The sequence below is a fragment of the Chinchilla lanigera genome, unplaced genomic scaffold, assembly GCF_000276665.1.
Source record: "Chinchilla lanigera isolate Chin_1 unplaced genomic scaffold, ChiLan1.0 scaffold00055, whole genome shotgun sequence".
Taxonomy (NCBI): Eukaryota; Metazoa; Chordata; class Mammalia; order Rodentia; family Chinchillidae; genus Chinchilla; species Chinchilla lanigera.
The window spans coordinates 89,314-109,063 of NW_004955456.1; the positions used below are offsets into that span (position 1 = coordinate 89,314).

Below are 19,750 nucleotides of genomic sequence, written 5' to 3' on the forward strand. Positions count from 1 at the left end.
GCGGGGGTCTGCGGGCGGGGGCGAGGTCGGAGGAAGTGCCGCCGGGACGTGAGCAGAACCCCCGCAGGAGCACGGGAGGGGACGTCGGGATGCGCGCGGAGCTCAGCCTCCGCAGGAGAGAAAGCGGGGGCTCGGCGTTAGGGCGAACTTGGGAGTTGACGGTCTTGCGGGACCCGGCTCCTCCTGGCTGAGAAGTGCCACCTGTCACCGGGCCACCCTCTTCCTGCTAAAGTACTTCCTTTAAAATGAGAGCTAGTGGAATTCTGTGTAGAGTCTAATACAGGGATCCTTCAACGCCCCACATACATTGATTATTTTGAAAGAAATTTATCAAAATAATGAAATCGATGTAAATGGTAGTGGTTAACCTACTTCCCTTTGGTCTTACCTGTTTTAGAGAGTTGTAAACTCTCAAATATTTGAGGCATAGTGCTGGAAATGACTTCTTCCTTTTTTCCGTGTGTTAGGAAGTAATTGCTAGAAAACAATTGAAAGCGTTGGTTCCCTCGGATGGAAGGTTTCTGGAATAGTTTCTCCTTGCCCAGGCTTCACCACAGCACAGATTTCCTGTTTTTATTCAGAATCTCTCTCGCTTGGTACTAATACTTTTGGGGCATGCCTCCCCATTCTTTCCAGTTGTTTAGTTTTAAAACCTGACAAATGGGATCGTGTCCCCTTTGGTGACTCACCCGAGAGAGCAGAGAAGTGCTGTGCTGTTTACGTAAAAACAAGTGTGTGTGCCTGAGCACATTGGTGCTCACACTTGCAGTCCTTGCGGTATTCTTAGTGCTTGATGGAACTGTCTAGCCTTCCCTCTCCTGTTTGTGCCTCCTATTTCTGCCAGGCCTTGGGCCCGTGTAGAACTGTGCCCAGGGGCCCCGAAGACTCACTTCTTTCCAAACTGTTTCATTGCATAGGAATTTGTCATCTTAACAGGGATTTCAAATCCTGCCTGAAAGGTGGAAAGGCCCTTAAAGGCAGAACTACTGCATACAGCTAAAACCTGAATGATTAAGATGATGCTTTCACAAAGGCGAGTGTCTGTGTGTTCAGTAATTTTTCTTTTCTGTACACTTGGACATGATGATATTCTTGAGTATTGTACTTTCTTGGTGGTGGAGAGGTATCCCTGGGAGGAACTAAGGAGATTTCTCTGTAATTTCTCACATGGACTTTTACTGTGAGACTTATGACAATTTAAAGCTTAAACTGGTGGTTCTGGGTGTATTTCACCAGCATGCTTTGGATGTGCTGAAGTCCTGAATCGCAGGTAGCTGTGCAGTTTCAGTTGCCGAGCCTGTGCAGAGGCAGTGGCGTCTCTTCACGGTGACTGCATGCAAACAGTCCAGGGAGGGGTGGGGTGGCTGTACCTTCTGACTGCTAGCTACAACCTAGAACATTTGTCTTCGTTTCTTTGTTCTACTTGAGCTGCTTTCAGTGTTTACATTTGTTGTGTAGTTGACCGTGAGCCACCTGGAACTCAGGGAGGCCTTGTGGCCAGGGATTCATTACTGTCTCCTGCCTACCTGGCCCTGTCTGGGATTGGGCATGGGTGGTTTCTATGCAGGAGGGAGATCCTTGAGTGGGAAGGAGATCCGGGAACTGCTTGAGAAGAGCTTTCCTCCCCTGTTTTGCCATCCTTTCATAGAAATTTCTTAGCTATTCACATAAAACTGCACCTTTATTTATACTCAGCAAACGTTCATAGAATGCTTCCCCAGGTCCGGGCACACTGTTCTTAGCACTTTACAAATGTTAGCCCATCAATCCTTGTAGCAATTACTTTCATCCTTATTGTTATTCCAAAGGGAGATGTGCAGAGACTTGTCCGCGTCCCTGCTATGAAGTGGGAGGGTCCCAGAGTGTAAACCTAGGCCATCTTCTTCCAGCCTGTGTCCTCACCGTGCTGTTCTGCCTCCTCTCTGAAGTCTTCCTGCATGGGACTTGCACACAGTTTGCACACGCACACTGTACCTTGCCTGTTTCTTATCTCTGAGGCAGTGGTGGGCTTGGAGGTGTGTGACCATTAGGTAACCCAGCAAAATCTCTAGAAACTCAGTCACCTTTCCTTAGAGTAGAAGTATAACTTGGCATTCAAACCCTCACACTTTGGAGAGTGAAAGCGCATGCTGGATAACTGCCTGGACAGCAGATGTCAGCAGGACTGTCCTGGGACATCCTGGTTGTGTACTTATCCTGAAGCCCCACAGGGCTCTGAGCCAGGAGGCAGCTGGCAGCAGCATCCTTCCCTGGGGGCCTTCTGGGAGCTCATTACTGGAGTGACCCTTTTTGTCTCTTAACCCAGCATTTGCTATGAATTACACTAGCAGGTCATCTCCCCCATCCCAGGCACTGTGCCAGCTGGCTGAGTCCCAGAGACTTGGGCCTTGAATGTGGCAGATTCTGTAGCTTGGCCTCAGGCTCTGGTTCCCCTGAACAGGACAGCCCCAGATGCCTTTTTGAGTGATAGAATTCTAGGCCTTGTGTTTCTGTTCTGCCAGTTGGCTGCAAGACCTGCTGGAAATGGCCCTTTGAGGAAGAGGGAGGATGCTCAGCTGTCTCCCCTGTAGGCAGAGTGGAGAAATACCTGGTGTCCTTCGCGTCACTGGGCCACAGTGGTGCCTCAGAAGCAGTGGCAGCAACAGTAAACCTCCATTCGCACTTAGGTTGGACCTGGGGAGTAATTAGGCCTTCGCGTGTGTACCTCCCAGGAGCTTTGCGTCAGAGTGCAGCACTACTATGTCTTTCTAAGGGTTATGTTGTTGACAATTTTGATATCTACAGTTTTTGTTAGAAGGGCTTTATCCTTCCTAAAATGAGCCTAGAAATGTATAGAATTCTAATTTTTTTCTGGTGATACTAGGGATTAAACCCAGGGCCTTTGCACTGAGCTACATCCCCAGACCTTTTTAATTTTTAGATTTTTTAAATTTTTGAGGCAGGGTCTTGTTAAGTTGCTAAGTTGCCCAGGTTAGGTTCAAACTTATAATTCTCCTGCCTCACTTTTCCAGAGTACTGGGATTATAGGCCTGCACTGCCAGGTAGGGTATATGGCATACTATTTTTAATTTATTTATTATTATTATTATTTTCGACTGTGTCTGGCTACGTTACCCAGGCTGATCCCAAACTCCTGGGCTCAAGCAATCCTCCTGTCCCAGCCTCCGAAGTAGCTTGGACTGTAGGTGTGTAAATTTTGTATTTATTTTTGTGCTGCTAGGGGTTCACATATGCTTGGCAGTGCTCTACTACTGCGCTATACTCTAACCCCTAGTACATACCTAATATAACAAGAGTCAGAGGGGGTGAACGTACTTTATTAATGAGACCAACCTCTCGGTATTTTTTTGATCCTTCCCAGGAACCGAAACTGACCATGACTAGGTGAGGTTGCCCTGTGCTTCAAAGCTACTTGGACAAAAACAGCCCTTCCTGAACTGGAAAGAGTTACCATCTCTGAGAGAGAAAGGGTTGGAAAGTGAACATTATCTTTTGAGACTGGGAAAAAATAAGAGGATTACTGAGTATTTTTTCTACAGTCCTATGTATGTTAACGCCTGGAAGTCTTGAAATTATAACCAAGTTATGTTTAAGAGTGTTTTTTTGTCTCTTGCCAAATGTTTTTCAGGTCCTGGAATTCCAGTGAAATGTGGCAGCCCGTGGCTGCCAATTTTCTGAAATAAACCTTTTCGGTCCTCCCACTCTTAGAGTTTTTAGAATCTGAGCAGCATGCAATTTGAATGAAAAAGCAGCCTGGAGGGTTTATCTCAGGCGGTCCCAGAGGAGGCTGGGAGCTGATGAGTGAGAAGTGGTTGTGATCAACAACCCTGAAGCAGATGGGGCTCTGCCTTGGGGAAGCCTGGGCCCAGGGCTTGGGGAAGGCAAGTGTTACCACCAGGGCCGGGCTCTCTGCCTTTGCCTTCATCTAGCTGTGTGCAGGTTGAGGAGCCCAGCTAGAGGGAAGTGGCTCCAGAAATATATAAAAGGGATACGATTAGGGCAGTCGCCACTTGATTATCCCCAAGATGCAAGCTACTTTTCTAGAACTCACTTTTATCATGTCCTCTCAGTGAAGCCTCTGAAAAGTCACCATCTCAGTGAGAATTGTCTTGTCCACTCTACCTAAAATGCCATTCCACTTCCCTTCCTGGTCTACCTTACTCTGACCAATGAATTCCATTTCCCACTACACCTTGCCTTTAAGATACGGCCGGGTGTAGCTCAGTGTAGAGCTCTTGCCAAGCATGTGCAAGGCCCTGGGTTCCATCTCCAGCACATACAAAAGTGATGGAATTTACTTCCTACTATGTAAGCAGTGAGGAGCACAGATTTTTATTTTCTTTGACTGGAATACCCTCAGCCCCTAGAACAGTGCCTGGCACAGAGTAAGGACTCAACAATTATGTGAGTAAAGGGGGACATAGATGGATGGTAGTCCTAATGGTGAGTGACCTGGGGGAAGAGTTGGGTTAGGGTTAGGGTAGGAGAGAGGTAGTGAAATGATCAGCTCTGGTCTCTGGAGGGGGCACTATGCTGGGTGCAGTTCTCTCTCAGTATTTCAGGCTCTGTTTCAGATTAATGCAGTAAAGAAAGTACCACAGCAAAGTGAATCATGTGAATTTACTTCCCAGTACATATGGAAGTTATATCCTACGTTATACTATAATCTATTAAGTACACATTGCATTATGCATTATGTCTAAAAAAATAATGTGTATATCAGCTACGGTGAGTTAAATACCTAGTTCTCAGGGACATGGTGGAACCTTTAAGAGTGGGGCCTAGCAGGAAGAAGTGAGGTTATTAGGGGCGTGGGCTTGGGCTTGAAGGGGTATTGGGATGCCAGTCTCTTCCCTTGTCCTTACTCATCACCCACTGAGAGTTGAACAGCCTTCACCACCTGCCCTTAGGTACAGTAAGAGGCCCAGAGCAACAAGGTCAGATGGCCTAGGTTCTCATGGTCGTAGCTCGGCCTCTTGGCCTGTTTGAAGTGTCACAGTGGCAGCCCTTAAGCCCTTGAACACAGTGCCTAGGGTGCCCAGTGTGTGTGATCCTCTCCAGGCTCATCTCCTTCTGTCATCTCTTCTAGGATTTGGTTTTGAATCATCATCCCACCATCCTCATACCTGTAGTTTGAAAACTTTGCTGTATTCAGGGGCCCCTCGCTGTCTGAAAACAGTTGGTCCTAGAAAAAGGCCACTCAAAGTGAATCCACTTGAATCAGAGTCCAAAATGTCACGATTGCTCATATAGTGGGTAAAAAGTTTGATTGGGACTTTGTTTTGAGAAAACCAACCTCCCATTATAAGTTGATTTTCTCCTGAAACTGCCCACTTTTAGAGTGATGAGTCAGTTTTGGGGAAGTGTGTTCAGTGATGTGTAATAGGGCGGTCTCTGCTTGGCTTTGGTGACATGATCCTAATGAGTTATTTGCTGTAGTTATCAACCTGTCTCCCATTGCCAGCTTCTCTTCATCTGCTTTGCTCCTTAGTATTCTGCTTTGGGCACCTGCTGGGTCATTACTCAAAAGCATAACTGCCAGATTCTTGGTCCCCTGCACTGATTGCATGGAGATACTTTCTCCATATGAGATCTGTAAAGTTATTTTGCTGTCTTCATGTGTTGTACGTTCCTGTGACCCTGATCAGATATTGATTGAGGAGCTGCTCATGTTCAGGGAAAGACAGGCATTGCTGAACTGTTTTAGAAAGCAGTTAGCTAATATGTACATTTTGCCCTAAAACTCTTGGCTCCGTTTCCCCATTGACGCATGGATAGTAAGGAAAGTCTCTGCTGTGAGTTTGGTCTACCTGGCACTGCCACAGTCCTGGTTTGGACCTTGTCATTATGCAGTTAAGATGACATTAGTGTGTTGTCCCACCTTTTATCCCAACCTGTGCAGCCAAGAAAATCACACAGTGTTTGCAGTGAGACTTCACTGTTTGTGGGTGCTGTTCCTCACAGCTGTTTAATATTTTTTAAAAGACTAAATTGTTTGGTTCTTTCTCACAATGCTTGTCTTTGTAAGCCTATCCAAATCTATCTGAATACTATTTTTAAAAAATCCAATATCTTGATTTTGTGCTACAAACATACTTGATGATCCTATTATTAGTTTTATCCAACTGATTAATACACATGTGGGAAAGAACAGTTAAATACAGAGACATCCTTCTGAAGTATTTGAGATTTTGACTTGGAGAACGGCGAAGTTCTGAATTTTAAGAGGACAGAATTCAGTGGTAGGTGCAGGTTTTGAAGCATTTGCTTGTGTGCACTTGGTGAGGAGAGACCCAGCAAGTGGCACTCTGGAGTTCAGGTGCTCCCTGAAAGGGAGCTGTTCGCATCAGAAACGGAAAAGGGTCCTTACATTTGGGGATCATGAAACGGTGACTTCACTTGTTAAGGTTAGAGAGTTAAGGGCTCAGTGAGAACAAGGAGACCAAGAGTTCACAGGAACACACATACACACGAACACACATGCATGTGTACACACACATGCACACAAGGACACATACACATATGCACACGTACACACATATGCATGCATAGTTTCAAGAAGCACAGCTGTACACTTCAAAGCTTCTATTTTTTTTGAGACAGGGTCTCCCTGTGCAGTTTGGGCTGACCTTGAACTCACTAGGTAGCCCAGGCTGACCTGGAACTTGCAGTGATCCTCCTGCATCAGCCTCCTGAGTGCTGGGATTACAGGCATGCACCACCATGCCTGGCAACTTCAAAGCTTCTGATGAGAGAACAGTGTCCTCAGATGAAAAAAAAAAAGATAGTATCTTATAAATGAGGTTTGACATTGATCGATTGCCTGTTTGAAGCACACGGATTTCTGGATAGTAGCTAAGTCTCCTATTTGAATGGTGACTTGGCCATTTGTGGTAGAATCTCAGCAGTTTGTGTATTGGTTGGGAGTTTGAGTAAATTTTGTACTTACACTCTCTCTGACTCAGTTGATCTCACCTGCAAGGGCTATGAGCTTCCCAGTATTAAGGGAAGCTCTTTGGAAATTCCCCAACTTGGAGTTTATCTGGTGCCACAGGTTGCATGACAAGATTATGAATGCTGTCAGTGTTTCCCGAGTAAAGTTCCTGTGCCAGATTTCATGCCAGGATAGAGGCTGCAGATCTACAAAAGGAAGATTCTTGTCACCTTTTGTTTAAACCTTGTGCTTGTTTGTGTTTCTAGTATGTCAGTCATTTGATTAAAAGGACTCTTGGTCATGAGTATCCTAACAGGGAAAGGAAGCTTATGAGAATGACCATACCTGGCTCTTCATTTTTCCCCTGGGCAGAAGGAGGAAAGGGTACAGATAATCCCTCTCTCTCCTAGCTGCCTTATGAGCTACAGGTAACAGCTATCCAGGAGACAGATTGGCTTTAATTAACTGAGACTAAGGATGAGTGGAACCTATTGGCTTTTTAGCTGGCCTCAATCTCTCGGTATTTTGTTCAGTACCGTCAAAAGAGTCAGAGTAGAGTGTTACAGAGAGAATGACGACAGATCCTAAACTGATATGGAGCATGGGGAGTGAACATGGTGTGTGTGTATATCTGTGTGTGTGTGGTGAGATTACGTTTGTGGAAGTTTTTAGATCCTGGTTCCTTCTTCCTTCAGATGGATAGAAAAGCCTGATCCGGGCCCCCTATAGCTAAGAGCATCTTCCTACAACCACTCCCTCCACTAGATAAAATTGCTCTACAATCTCAGCTCTTCTCTGTTAGCCTCCAAATAAATTTCAAACACCTCCACAGGCTTTAGATTCTTTCCTGCAATCCTTCTTTCCTTCTTCTGTCCATCTCTTTCCTCTGGAACCTTTTTCTGTAGCTCAGAGTTTGTTAAAAAAATTTTTTTGTATGTTCTCAAGAAATTTTCAGGAGCTTCACAAACGTAATGCCTCACATAGCTTTACGTTGAATTTACAATCCTTTATTAACATTGAACCTAGTTGGTTGCTATTTTCTCAGGTATTGTAAAATAAAGGTTTAAAATTAAACTATAATATTCCTTTTTTCCAGTATCTTGATTTTGTGCTGTGAACATGTTTGATGATCCTATTTTTACTAATTTTATATAACTGATTAATACAAATGTGGGACAGAACAGTTAAATACAGAGACACCCTTCTGAAGTATTTGAGATTTTGATTTGGAGAAAAGCGGTATTTTTAATTTAAGTGGACTCTAAATATTGTTAGCAATTTGATCTGATTATCATTCCTTTGAAGATATACAATCATCTGTAACAGTTGGCATTCCCTTTTCTCTTTGACTTTTCCTACAGAATTTTTTTCTAATGAAATATATATTTATACTTGGAAGTATGCTTTTGACCTGTCAATTTTGTAACACAGATATCTGAATTCAGTTTTAAAACATTTCTTCCAATACAACACTAAGAGATTAAAAATGACTGATAGATTGAGTTATAGTTATATGTTTGATTGAAGCTGTAAGTGATTTCAAGTTGGGTATTATTAAACACAAAATTTTTTGAAGATTAATTTCTATGTGAAATGGATCAGGATTTTTAAATTAGGCATATTGCATTGATGGAAATAAAATACTTCATATTAAAATTCTGAGAAATGTGCTCACACCACATGGTAATACATGATTAGGGCGCCTTTCAATTTAATGGAAAGCAAAGAATTTGAAACTATATCAGCTATGTGATTACCCTGACTTTCTCCTTGACTGAAAATATAGGTTGGGATCCTGTGTATCTTCATGTCAGCTAGACTTCCATCTTGGCCTCTGTTTCTGGCCTCAGTGAGCTCAGTTTTAGCAAGAGTCCTGCTAAGTTATTCTCCCACCCTTGATATCTGATCGCATTTGTCCAGCCCTTGATGTCTCTCCTTAGTAATTTTCCGTCCCCTGACCTTCGTCTAGTCCTTGTCCATACATCCCAAGGGTCTTGATTTCTTTGGAGTTCAGCTCATTCTTTCTCCCCACTTGGACTGGAGTTGACACTTTTGCGAGTCTTGAAAGTCTCCCTTACCATTGTGACAAGTGTCAGCATAATTCACTCATTAACAGCGGCAACACTGCTATTTCCAATGGCTTTAGATTGGCACCTTGGGCAGTTTTTAGTTCTGGACCAAAGCATGCTGGGAAGATGAGGAATGGGTGAGCGGTATGCCTTTCCTTGGGAAGGGGAGAATAATGAGTGGGAGGGGAAAAGTCACACTGCTGCTTGACCCACACCTGGCAAGGAAGGACCTGTGTCCTCAGGTAGCACAGTTTAGGAAGGAGGGTTCATGTGAGTTGAAAATCTGGAGAGTGACTCATTTATACCCCTTAGAAAGTCTTTGGTTCCCATGGGGAATTCCTAATTCCCTTCCATCTCAGCCCCAGAAGCACAATAGAACGACCTGGGAATCATTTTCTTTTTTCTGATACTAAGGATTGAACCCACAGCCTTCACACTGAGCTGCGTTTGAAACCTCTAACCCCTTTTTGAGACAGGGTCTTGCTAAGTAGCTAAATTGTCCAGGCTGGGCTCAAACTTATGATCGTCTTGCCTCGGCCTCCTAGAGTGCTGGCATTACAGCTGTGCACCACCAAGCCTGGCTTCTGGGAAAGTTTTAACACTCACATGCACCAGGGCCCAGAACATTTGCTTCCAATTCTGTGGGTGTGGGTGGCCCCATGCGTCTTTAGTTCTTCAGATGGGGGTTGCTTCAAGACAGCACAGGTGGGGATTGAGAGTGTTCACCCAGCCCTGCTGGATTAAATTGCTTGCTGTAGAACATGCCTTCCCCATGTCTCCCTTCCTTCTGTCTTTCCCGTTTCACCCTGCATTGCACTGGAGGACACTAGGGTGATGCCCAGGAGGCTTCACTGAGCAGGTTGTCCCCTCAGGTATGAGCTAGATCCCCAGTCCTTACATGCTCTTAGCTCAGGCATTTTTACCTGTTGTTTACCTGTTGTTGCCTCTGAGCTCCTTGGACTTCAAGTTCCCGGTGGACCTTCCTGCCCCAGAGATCTTGGCAGTCACAAGAGGGATGGGATCAACAGGTGGATGTGGATGTAGATGTAGAGGTCAGCCTCAGGAGAGAGGAGAGGCTCAAGGAAAGAACTGAGGCGAGTGAGAGGGAAGATGCAGGTTGACTTGTGGTCTGGTGGGAAGAGGCTGGGGCAGCACTGCGAGAAGTCCCAGCCTTTGCATTAAAGGAAGTCACGGAAGGGAACTTTGGAGGATCTAAGTCCCAGGGAATGGTGAGGCAGTGGAAGCTGTCTGAGCTTCTCAGAGTACCCATGCTGAAGCTTAGAGGCCACATTTCTGGTCATCCTATGTATGTACCCAGTGTGCTGGCCTTCTTCTGGCACAGCAAGGGAGTTCCTGGAGGTAGGAGTTGTGGTGGTGAAATGACAGTGTATCAGGACTGTCACTGCTGTAGGTCAGAGGACCATCTCAGGATCTGAGTTCTGAGTAGAAATGTCCAGTCATTGTCTTAGCCATGGTAACACTAGTGGAAGTAGGATCCACCTCTGACTTTGGGAATTTCAGGAAAGGCTGCATTGCAGACAGTGAGAAGGCTTTCTGTTATAACAGGAACTTTGGACAAATTGAAACCACAGGTATTTGCCCTGATAATTTGACACTTCTTCACAGAGAAGGACCTACTCTTCAAAACTGTGGCACTTGGACTCTGGTCACCTGAGCATATCTGAGAGTCCACCTGCAGTGGTACCATCAGCTCTGGCGATAGCAGTTACCCTGCAAAGGCTGGCAAATGGCAAGTCACACTTCTCCATGAGACAGGAAGGTTGCCTCTTCCTAGATGTCAGTGTGACCTGGTGACGCATTTCATGAGGCTGCCGGGAGTGGGCTGGGTCCCTGTCATGAGGGCCATCACAGCTACAATCAGTACTAGTACCTTTTTGATCATACGTCAGTTCTGTGTATAGATCTTCTTTTGATAAATGGGTAAGGATCTCACTGAACTCTCATCCCAGAAGAGGGACCCAGTTTAAAGGAAACCGTAGGCCCTGTTAACAGTTGCTTACCTGAGCAAATAGTTTATAACGTTTGAGCACAAATATAATTAATACAAAGTGTCTTCATGTAGTACAGCACTGTTCAGTGAGGCTATATGGCCTATGACCTTGAACACTGGCCTTTCCTTTGCTTTCTCCTTGGGTATGTAGTGAGTCTGCATTATTATTTATTGTTGAAAGGGTCTTTGTCAGTCAGCTCACTGTTGGTGGGGTTATGGCATAGTCAGAAGCCCTTTTTCTGTCCTCGAGGTCTTTGAACACAAGGGTGCTGAGGTCAGGGTCTGGGTGCGTAGAGGGACAGTGACGAGGGGACTTCACAGCACGTGGCACTGTCATGCAGCCTTATGCAGAGATAGCCGGGACCTTGGGTGGCTGAACTGAGTGGCTGGAAGTTGATGCACACAGAGCATTTCCAGGTGGTCTGGGCCACGCACTGATCACTCAAGCACTGGTCATCTGCGACACGTAAGCAAGTCTGCAGGTGTGACGTACACACAGTATTTATGTGAGCTTTCATTTTATTGTCTGGTGAGGTATAAAGTGAACACAAAACAGCAAAGACTTGTTTTCTTTTTGAAATTCAACATTATTTTTATTCAAAATGGCACATAATTATTGTATCCAACTTGATGAGTTTGGGGTTAACTGTCCACACATGACAGGTCCACACCCTGTGTGCCATAAGCCTGTCACCTCTGTAAGTTCCCCTTGCCCTCTTCCTTTTGTTATTACTGGTGTGTGTGTGATAAAAGCGCCCAGCAGGTTTTGTGAGTCTACAGTATGGCACCGCTAACCACAGGTGCCCTGTTGCGCAGCCACTCTGCAGGATGAAACCTGTGCTCTGGGCTGACACCTCCCAGATCTCCCACAGCCCTGGGAAGCCACCTCTGCTCGCCGCTGAAGGGCTTTCTTTGATGTCTCCGCGTGCAAGGCCTCACAGGGTACTTGTGTGACCGTCACTTAGAATGCGTTCAGCCTGGACAAACGGGAAACCCAATTCAGTGGTGAGAACTGGGAGGATGTTATTCTCTGGTATAAGAAGAAGTGTCTTTGTTGGAGTCACCCAGGCTGGGCTCCTTTGGTGGCACTGTGCCATGCCACCCACAGGACCTTTTAGCCTTTCCACTCTGCAGTTCTGTGGGGCTCGCTCCTGTGTTGTGGTTGCGTGGTAGGTGCAGCAGTGCCTCACAGAGTGCAGACAAGTCCACACCAAGTGCCTCTCTCGGGACACATCTGCATTTTGTTGCACTGTGGCTGGGCTGTGTTCTTTGATGCCTGCCTTCTCCCTCCCTCCTGTGTTTCTTTCATTTGAGGTGAGGGTGGCGTTTTAATACGTCCTTAAGGGTTAGTGCTTCCAAATAGAAAACTGAGCCAGTGTTTCACCTATCACTGGGAGTGGAAGCCTTCTTGCTAGTGTACGAGTTTCTACACACTGGACTTTTTTGATGCATCTTACTGCCTTTGAGTATTCTTAGTCTCGCCAACATTATTCCATTTCTCAGATGACTGTGATGTGCTGACTGGTGCCTCCAAAATGCTTGCTCTGTGGGAAGAGAGTGTTTCCTCTGTGTGGCCCCTGGTATTAGTTCATTCTCCATTACTATAAGGACATTCCCAAGGCTGGGATTTGCCAAGAAGGGGATTACAGGTTTGGAGGTCAAAGGTACCCACAGCACAGTGCCAGCTCTGGACGGGTCCCTGTGGTGGTGTCACCTCTCAGCGGGTGGCATAATGGTGGAAGCTTGCAGGGAGACAGATGCCATTGTCAGACAGGGTGCCAAAGAGGCACACGCCAGACACACAGGTGACAAACCTGGGGCAGCAACAGGAAAGGGAGATGGCTGGGGAAACACCTGTGGACACACAGAGAGGAAGAAAACACGTGCAGTGCATCTTCTTGGTGGTGGTGTTCGTTGGTTTGTATTTATTGGCTGTTTTATGTTTACTAGCAGAGTTCACTGAACTGAGTCCAGGACAAACAGCTTTTATAATATTTTGGTCCTTGAAAGACCTCTACAGGTAGAAATTATATGAGTAAAATCTGGTTTGCTTTTTAAAATTTACATTAAAGAATTAAGTTCCTAGCCATGGGCATGCTGCTTGTATAAAAAATAATTGACCATGACAGTTATATTTAAAAATAATGAGGTGTGGGCGGCTGAATGAGGAGGTGCCCATACTCAGGAATTCTGTATGCTTCAAGTTCAGAAAAGGGCTTCTGGGGTAAGCCCTGGGCCAAAGTGTCACCCTCACTGCTGGACCTGGACCCCACCACCCTAGGTGCACGCCTCGTCTGTAAGGCCACAGTAACTCTGTGAGACAAGTGTGTTCTTCATTTTATAGCTGGCCAAACTGAGACAAAGGAGGTAAGCAATTTATCAAAGATCACCAGTCCAATAGAAAGAGAGGGCAGGAGCTGTTTTTTCTGGATTTTGTGTGGGTGGAATCTGAGACTCTGAAGGTCTGTGATTGTACAAGCCAGTGTCTTCAACCTTTTTTTTTTGTATTGGAGATTGAACCCAGGGCCCTCACACACAGCCATATCCCCAGCCCTTTTAAATTATTTGTTTGATACAGGGTCTCTCTAATTGCCCAGGCTAGACTCAAACTTGTGATACTCCTGCCTCAGCTTCCTAGAGTGCTGGGATTACAGGCATGTACTACAATGCCTGGCTGCATTTTCACTTATATACCTGCACTGCCAGGGGTCAGTGTTTTCCTGGGAGGTGGGAGATGTGGGCCTGGGAGCAGCTGCCTGTCCACTGTCAGACAGGGTGAGTCCTTGCCACCTTACATTCCAGCCCCACGAAGCCTGTGTCTTCCTTCCATTTTCTCTCTACTACTGCTCTGAAATCTGTAGGCAGACTGGTAATTTATTTTGAGACTGGCTCCGTTTTGAAACTCTGTCTCTGTGTAAGCTAAACCTCAGTTGGATTTTTCCTTTGCCTTAGAAGCACGTTCTGCTGAGATGGTTAGATTTAGACACAGCATCTCTTTATCAAGATCACCTCTCACCTCACAGGCAGCAGGCCATGCCCATGGGCCACTCTGTCTTCTCCATTTCCTTCCCAGACCGCCATGGACTCTTGGATAGCTCCATCCTGGGCTTGGTTGAGGACTTCCTCTCCTTGTGGTCCTATGAAGGATCTTGGGGCATCTTGCCCTCACCTAAATCCTCAATGGCTGTATTTATGATAATTTCCCAGTATCTGTATTTCTAGTCTGAGAATGCCCTGCTGGGTTGCCCCTCTTGATCCAGTTGTCTTGTAGGAATCTGCAGCAAAGTGGCGTAGTGGCCTCCTTCCTGGATGCTGTGTCTAAACTGAGCTCATCATTTCAGCCTAAGGCTCTCCCTGTTGGTTTCTGTCTCAGGTAGTGGTGCTGCCAGATCCCAGGACACCATTCCAGACACCCCCTATTCCCACAGTCCTGCTTACTTCATTAGAGTTTCCAAAATGGGTCTCTCTTCCACACCTGCCTAGCAGAGGCTGCTGTCCTTGTGTGTAGGGTACTCTTCCTTCCACTGCTGTGTGATCATTGGAAAGCCTGGTCTGATCTGTCACTTCCCGCTGTGGAATCTAGTAATGGCACGCTGTTGGCCAAGCTTACATCAGTTCACAGTGCTCTTTAGTACCCTGTGAGTTCCTAGCTGTCCTCCCCAGAACACTCCTGACTTCACAGCCTTGGCCTTGGCCAGCCGCTGTGTCAGGGAGGTAGCAGGCATCACAACTGTTAAACGTTTTAAGATTTTCAGTTGGCACGTACTAGTTAGACATCACAGGGTATGGTGTGGTGTGGCAGCATGCCATGTGGAAGGACTGAGCAAGGTAATTGGCACACTCCTCAGCTCAGGCCTGAATCCTGCCTTTGTGCTGGGAATATGAAAATCCTTTCCTCCAGCTATGCTGAAATGTGCAAGTCATCACTGTCACCATAGTCAGCTCACTATGTTGGAGACACTGGAAGTCTTCCCTTCTCTGGGGCTCCTGTACCCACTTGCCAGCCTCTCTTTTCTTTTGTACACTTTCAAGGCACTGGTAGCCACCACTTTATTACTGTGAGATCCATATTTCCACTTGCACTCAAATGTGAGATGTAGATTTGTTTTTCTGTGGTTTATTTCAGTTAACAAAATGCTGTCTGGCCCCACCTACGTTGCTGCAGTTACAGAATTTCATTCTTTTTTTATGTCTATGTAACACTCCCTGTGTACCTGTTCCACATATTCCACCCATTCAATGGTGGCCTGCCAGCTGACTCTGTCTTGTGGCTATTGTGAGCACCCTTTGATAGGTGTACATTGGGGCATCTCCCCAACACCCTGCTCTACCCATCTGGCTGTGCACCCAGCAGGAGGATGCTCAGTGTCCTGCCAGTTCCAGCTGTGGGTTTTAGGAACTTCTGCCTACACTGTTTCCCATAAAAACAGTGTGAATTTACTATCCCACAGCACTGATTAGAGTCCCACCCTCCACTTCCTCACTAGCGTCAATTATTTCTCAACTTGGATCATGGTCGTTCTCATGGGGGTGAGCAAGTGTGTCACTGTGGTTTTAGTTTGCATTGCCCTTATGGTTAGCATTTTTCCGTATGTTTGTTGGCCATATTCAGGTCTTTTAAGAAAGGTCTATCCAGCTCATTTGCCCATTTTTGAATTGGATTTACCTTTGGGTTGCCTTGTGTATTCTGGATCCGCATCCCTTGTTGGATAGACAGTTCTCCCATTCTGTTGGTTGTCTCTTCATTTTGGTGATGGTTCTCTTAGTGGACTGCAACTCACTCACTGAGTGCTAACATTTTTAATCTTGTTTTAGCTTATGAGAATTGATGAACAACTTCATAAATTTTAGAGCCTGTCTTCTCAGCAGTAAGTGGACATCAGTGAGCACCCCTCTGTGGATAACCCTATTTTTCTTGCTTTCCAATGATTGCAATTTTAGGAAGTCATGCCATAGCTTCTGTAAATGGCTCTCCCTGGGTTGTGCAGTGCACAGCCTATGATGCTGGACAGGTCAAACCTATGAGCACCCCTGCCTTGAGTTGCTAGGAGTATAGGGAGTGGGGCCTCTGGTTGGGCTGGAAGAATTGGCTTTGCCTTCCAGTTTGTCTCAATGGTTTCTTCCTTTTTTCTTTTTTTTTGAGACAGGGTCTCACTATGCAGCTCAGGCTGGCCTTGAGCTCACTTTTAGCTCAGGCTGGTCTCGAACTCCCAACAATCTTCCTGCCTCATCACGCCTGGCTCAATGGTTTCTTTTAGGGCAGTCTTTAAACCAAAACCAAAATAATTCAGCCTGGATTTATAGTATTATTTGTTTAGCAGTCAGTGAGTTGCAGTCCACTGTCACACCTAGTCATTTCTGGATCTGCTCGTAGGAAAACGTCCCGTGGTCTCCCAGGTCGCTTTTCCTCTCTCCTCCTTTTGGGAAGCAGGCTCTTTTGAAACATTTTTGCTGGTAAGTCCTCCCAAGAACTGCAAAAGCAGAAGTCACTGTGTATTCCTAATAAAAATTCCACCATGTGGGGGGACTAATTGTTAGAAACTGCTGTGGAAACTGTTCCCAAACTCCTTGTTTTTAAAAAACAAAACCCATGAATCTAAAATCTAAAAATAGCCCATGAACAGCTGAGCTATTCTTTCTAGCAACACACTCGGAACCACGTGACCAGATATAATTAACTCCTGTGCCTACAGTTACACCTCCAACATTTCCAAGTTTAATTTATTTTAGGGAGATTGACAGTTGTAATTACGTTGTCAAGCATTTGTCATTTTCACCATAGTAGCAACACTGAACCCAGACAGAGAGCACCAGCCTGACTCTGGGGCAGGGAAGGGGCAGGTCCTGGCTGTGTCTTCCTGACCTAGCAGCCGGCAACCAGCGGCACACCTAACTAGTGTCCCTGTGTTGAGGGGTGTGGTTGGAGAGTCCTGCCTTGCTTCTGCAGTGCTCCACCACAGTTGTGAGTGACTCAGCCCCTGGGAGCTGATGAGAAGAGGTGTGTTCCCCCATTGCTGCCTCCAGAGCTGCGCTGGCCCTGGGCCTTCCCAGTGCTGAGGGGGTGGCGTGGTAGGGTGTGTGTGACTGGTGCTCTGCTGACCTGCATCCAAGGTGTTCTCTTGGCGACCTAAGCCATCTGGCTTTTTCCTGGACTTCATGTTTCACGGTGGAAAAGCCAGGACTATCAGAGTGTGTAGGTCTGGCGAGTAACCAGGGTCTAATAAGCTGCTGGCCTGAGCGGGTGACACCTGCTTTCTGATAGGAGCAGCCATTTAATTTAAGATGGGAATGGGAAGTATTTACGCCTTCACCCCCAGAGGCCAAGGCTTATCTGCATTCTCTCATTGCCTTTTCTTTCCTTGTCTGTTCCTCTTCCTCCCCTCCTCTTTCTCCTGCTCCTCCTCTCCTTCCTCTTCCTTTGTGTGGCATAGAGGATTGAGTACAGTTTTCGCACTGAGCTATATTCCCAGTCTTTTTTTTTTTTTTTTTTTCCTTTTGACACAGGGTCTTGCTAACTCACTAAATTGCTAGGCTGGGCTCAAACTTGTGATCCTCCTGCCTCAGCCTCTCAGAGTGCTGAGTTGCTGTCCTATACCAGGATGCCCAACTCACTGCCTTTCCTAAAAGCAAAAGGTACTTGTGTTAGCCCATGTCATCTATCCAGTCAGGGATTGCCCTGCCCCGCAGCATAGGTTAGTGGTCGGGAGACTCAGGCCTGGACCCCACACACCCACCGCTTCCTCTCTCATTACTTCGCTGGCCTCCAGCTGCACGGCAGCACTGTTGTCAGCCCCACGTTTATGATATGCTCCTTCTCCCGCCTCAGCTTTAATTTTCTGTTCTTCAGCATCAGCATCTTCTCTTCACCTCCACCCTGCCAGTTCGGCTGTTCGGCCTCTTCCCTCAGAGGGAACCCCTTCTCCCGGCCGTTGTGCGCGCGGGCACCAGTGTCAGGCCGAGGCGCCTTCTGAGGCATGCGGGAGTTTGTTGGGTCTGTTCAGCACCAAGAGCAGCCTGTGCCTGCCCGGCAGTCAGAAGCCGGCTCAGCAGCCCGCCGGGCAGCGGGAGGGCCGGCCTGTGCTGAGTGTGGGGTGTCCCGAGCACTTGACCCTGAGGCTCCTGCTGTGAGAGGCCCTGCTGTCTCAACTCAGATGCAGCCTTCTCCAGGAGGCCAGTGTCATCTCTGAGTTTAGAGTTTTATTGATAAATCATTGTTTTTTTATTATGATGTTAAACCTAATGCCTTTTAATTACGGAATAACTAGAAAGTAGAGAAATATACAAACAGCATTCACCACTCCACTAGAGCAGCCTTTGGTATTTCACAAGGGTTTCCTTCCAGCCGTTTGTTTGCATTTTTCATAAGGTGGTCATGACATATCTCTAATTCTGTATTTTCCTGTCAGTTGTATGTCCATTCCATTGAAAATCACCCATAAGCATTTCAGTGGTTATATGGACTTCATGATATGGCTACCCAATGACTCTCCAGGGACCCGAGCTTGAATGTTTGGCCTCTTTCCCATTTTCCTGTGTTGGAAGACCCTAAGGTAAACATCTTTGTGCATTTTAGAGATTGTAATCAGACCGATTTCTAGCAGTAAAATAACTGGACTATAGGGTGTGTTGATCAGCTTTCCGTTCCTGAAACAAGTCCCTGAGAGAAGCCAGCATACAAAGGCAAATGGCTCATTCTGGGTCACAGCATAAACATTTCCATCATGATGGACTGGTGGAAGGGGCAAGGCAGCCAATGAAGGTAGAGCAGCGCAGCTCACTTCAGGTCAGAAGCAGAAGAGAGGAAGAGGAGGGGCTGGTGTTCCACCGTCCCTGCAAGGCCACACCTCCCCACCGGGCCCCACCTCATGGTCTCAGCCCCTCCCAAAGCACCACAAGCTGGCGACCACACCTTGGGAGGTTTTCTTGGTTGCAGAAGATGCTGGGTTTTGATTTCCATTATCCTCGAGTATCAGTTGCAGAACCTGTGATCTGCATTGGTTGGTTTCTCATCTTTCCGCTTCCTTCCTCTAAGTCTGTGGTGGCAAAGTGCTGGTAAGCATGGACTGAGTCTCGGGCCCAGGGGAGTGTGGTGCCCCTGAGCAGAGGCTGATGAGCAGCACCTGTTAGTGAAAGAGCCGGTGGGAAAGACAGTAGTGAGTTTGCCCACCACACTGCACCCCTTAGAAGGGATGTCTAGGAGTGTGTGTGTCCCGTGAGCACTAAGGGTTAGGTTTGCATCAGGGGAACCCACAGAGGTCCCGTGAGCAGTGACAAACACATCTCTTGACCATCTGTGAAGACACGAGCAGGCAGGCCAGTAGGACGTCAGTGCAGAAGGTGGTGACTCAGATGCCTTTGGGATGCAGGAGGTGGCATAGGAGTGCGCAGGCTGCATCTAACAGCACAGTGTCTCACTAGTGTAAAACCTGAAAGAGTTAATGAAAACTTGGAGGTATGATAGACATTGTGCAATGATAGGAAAATGCTCAAGGCTGAAGGGCAACTGGGATGTGGGAAAAGAGAAGGGAAAGAAGGAGAAATTTTGTATGTATGTGTATACAGGGCAGTTGACATAGTTGATCTACTGTCTTCTGTTTCTTTGCTGAAAGACACTGTTAATGAGTCCTTGATTGATCAGTATTGCATGTCTCTATCTGTTTTCATGAGAAACCACTTTGAAGATATCAGTATGTAATACAACAAGCATTGTTAATTTCCTACCACTTTGTTTATAAC

At 46.4% G+C, this 19,750-nt stretch overlaps 1 protein-coding gene across 1 annotated transcript in view; it reads left to right on the forward strand.

Annotated features, from left to right (window-relative positions):
* Nucleotides 1-19,750, forward strand: part of Vopp1 (vesicular, overexpressed in cancer, prosurvival protein 1) — a 92,956-nt gene that overhangs the window by 789 nt on the left and 72,417 nt on the right. The gene's annotated exons all lie outside the window — the stretch shown is intronic.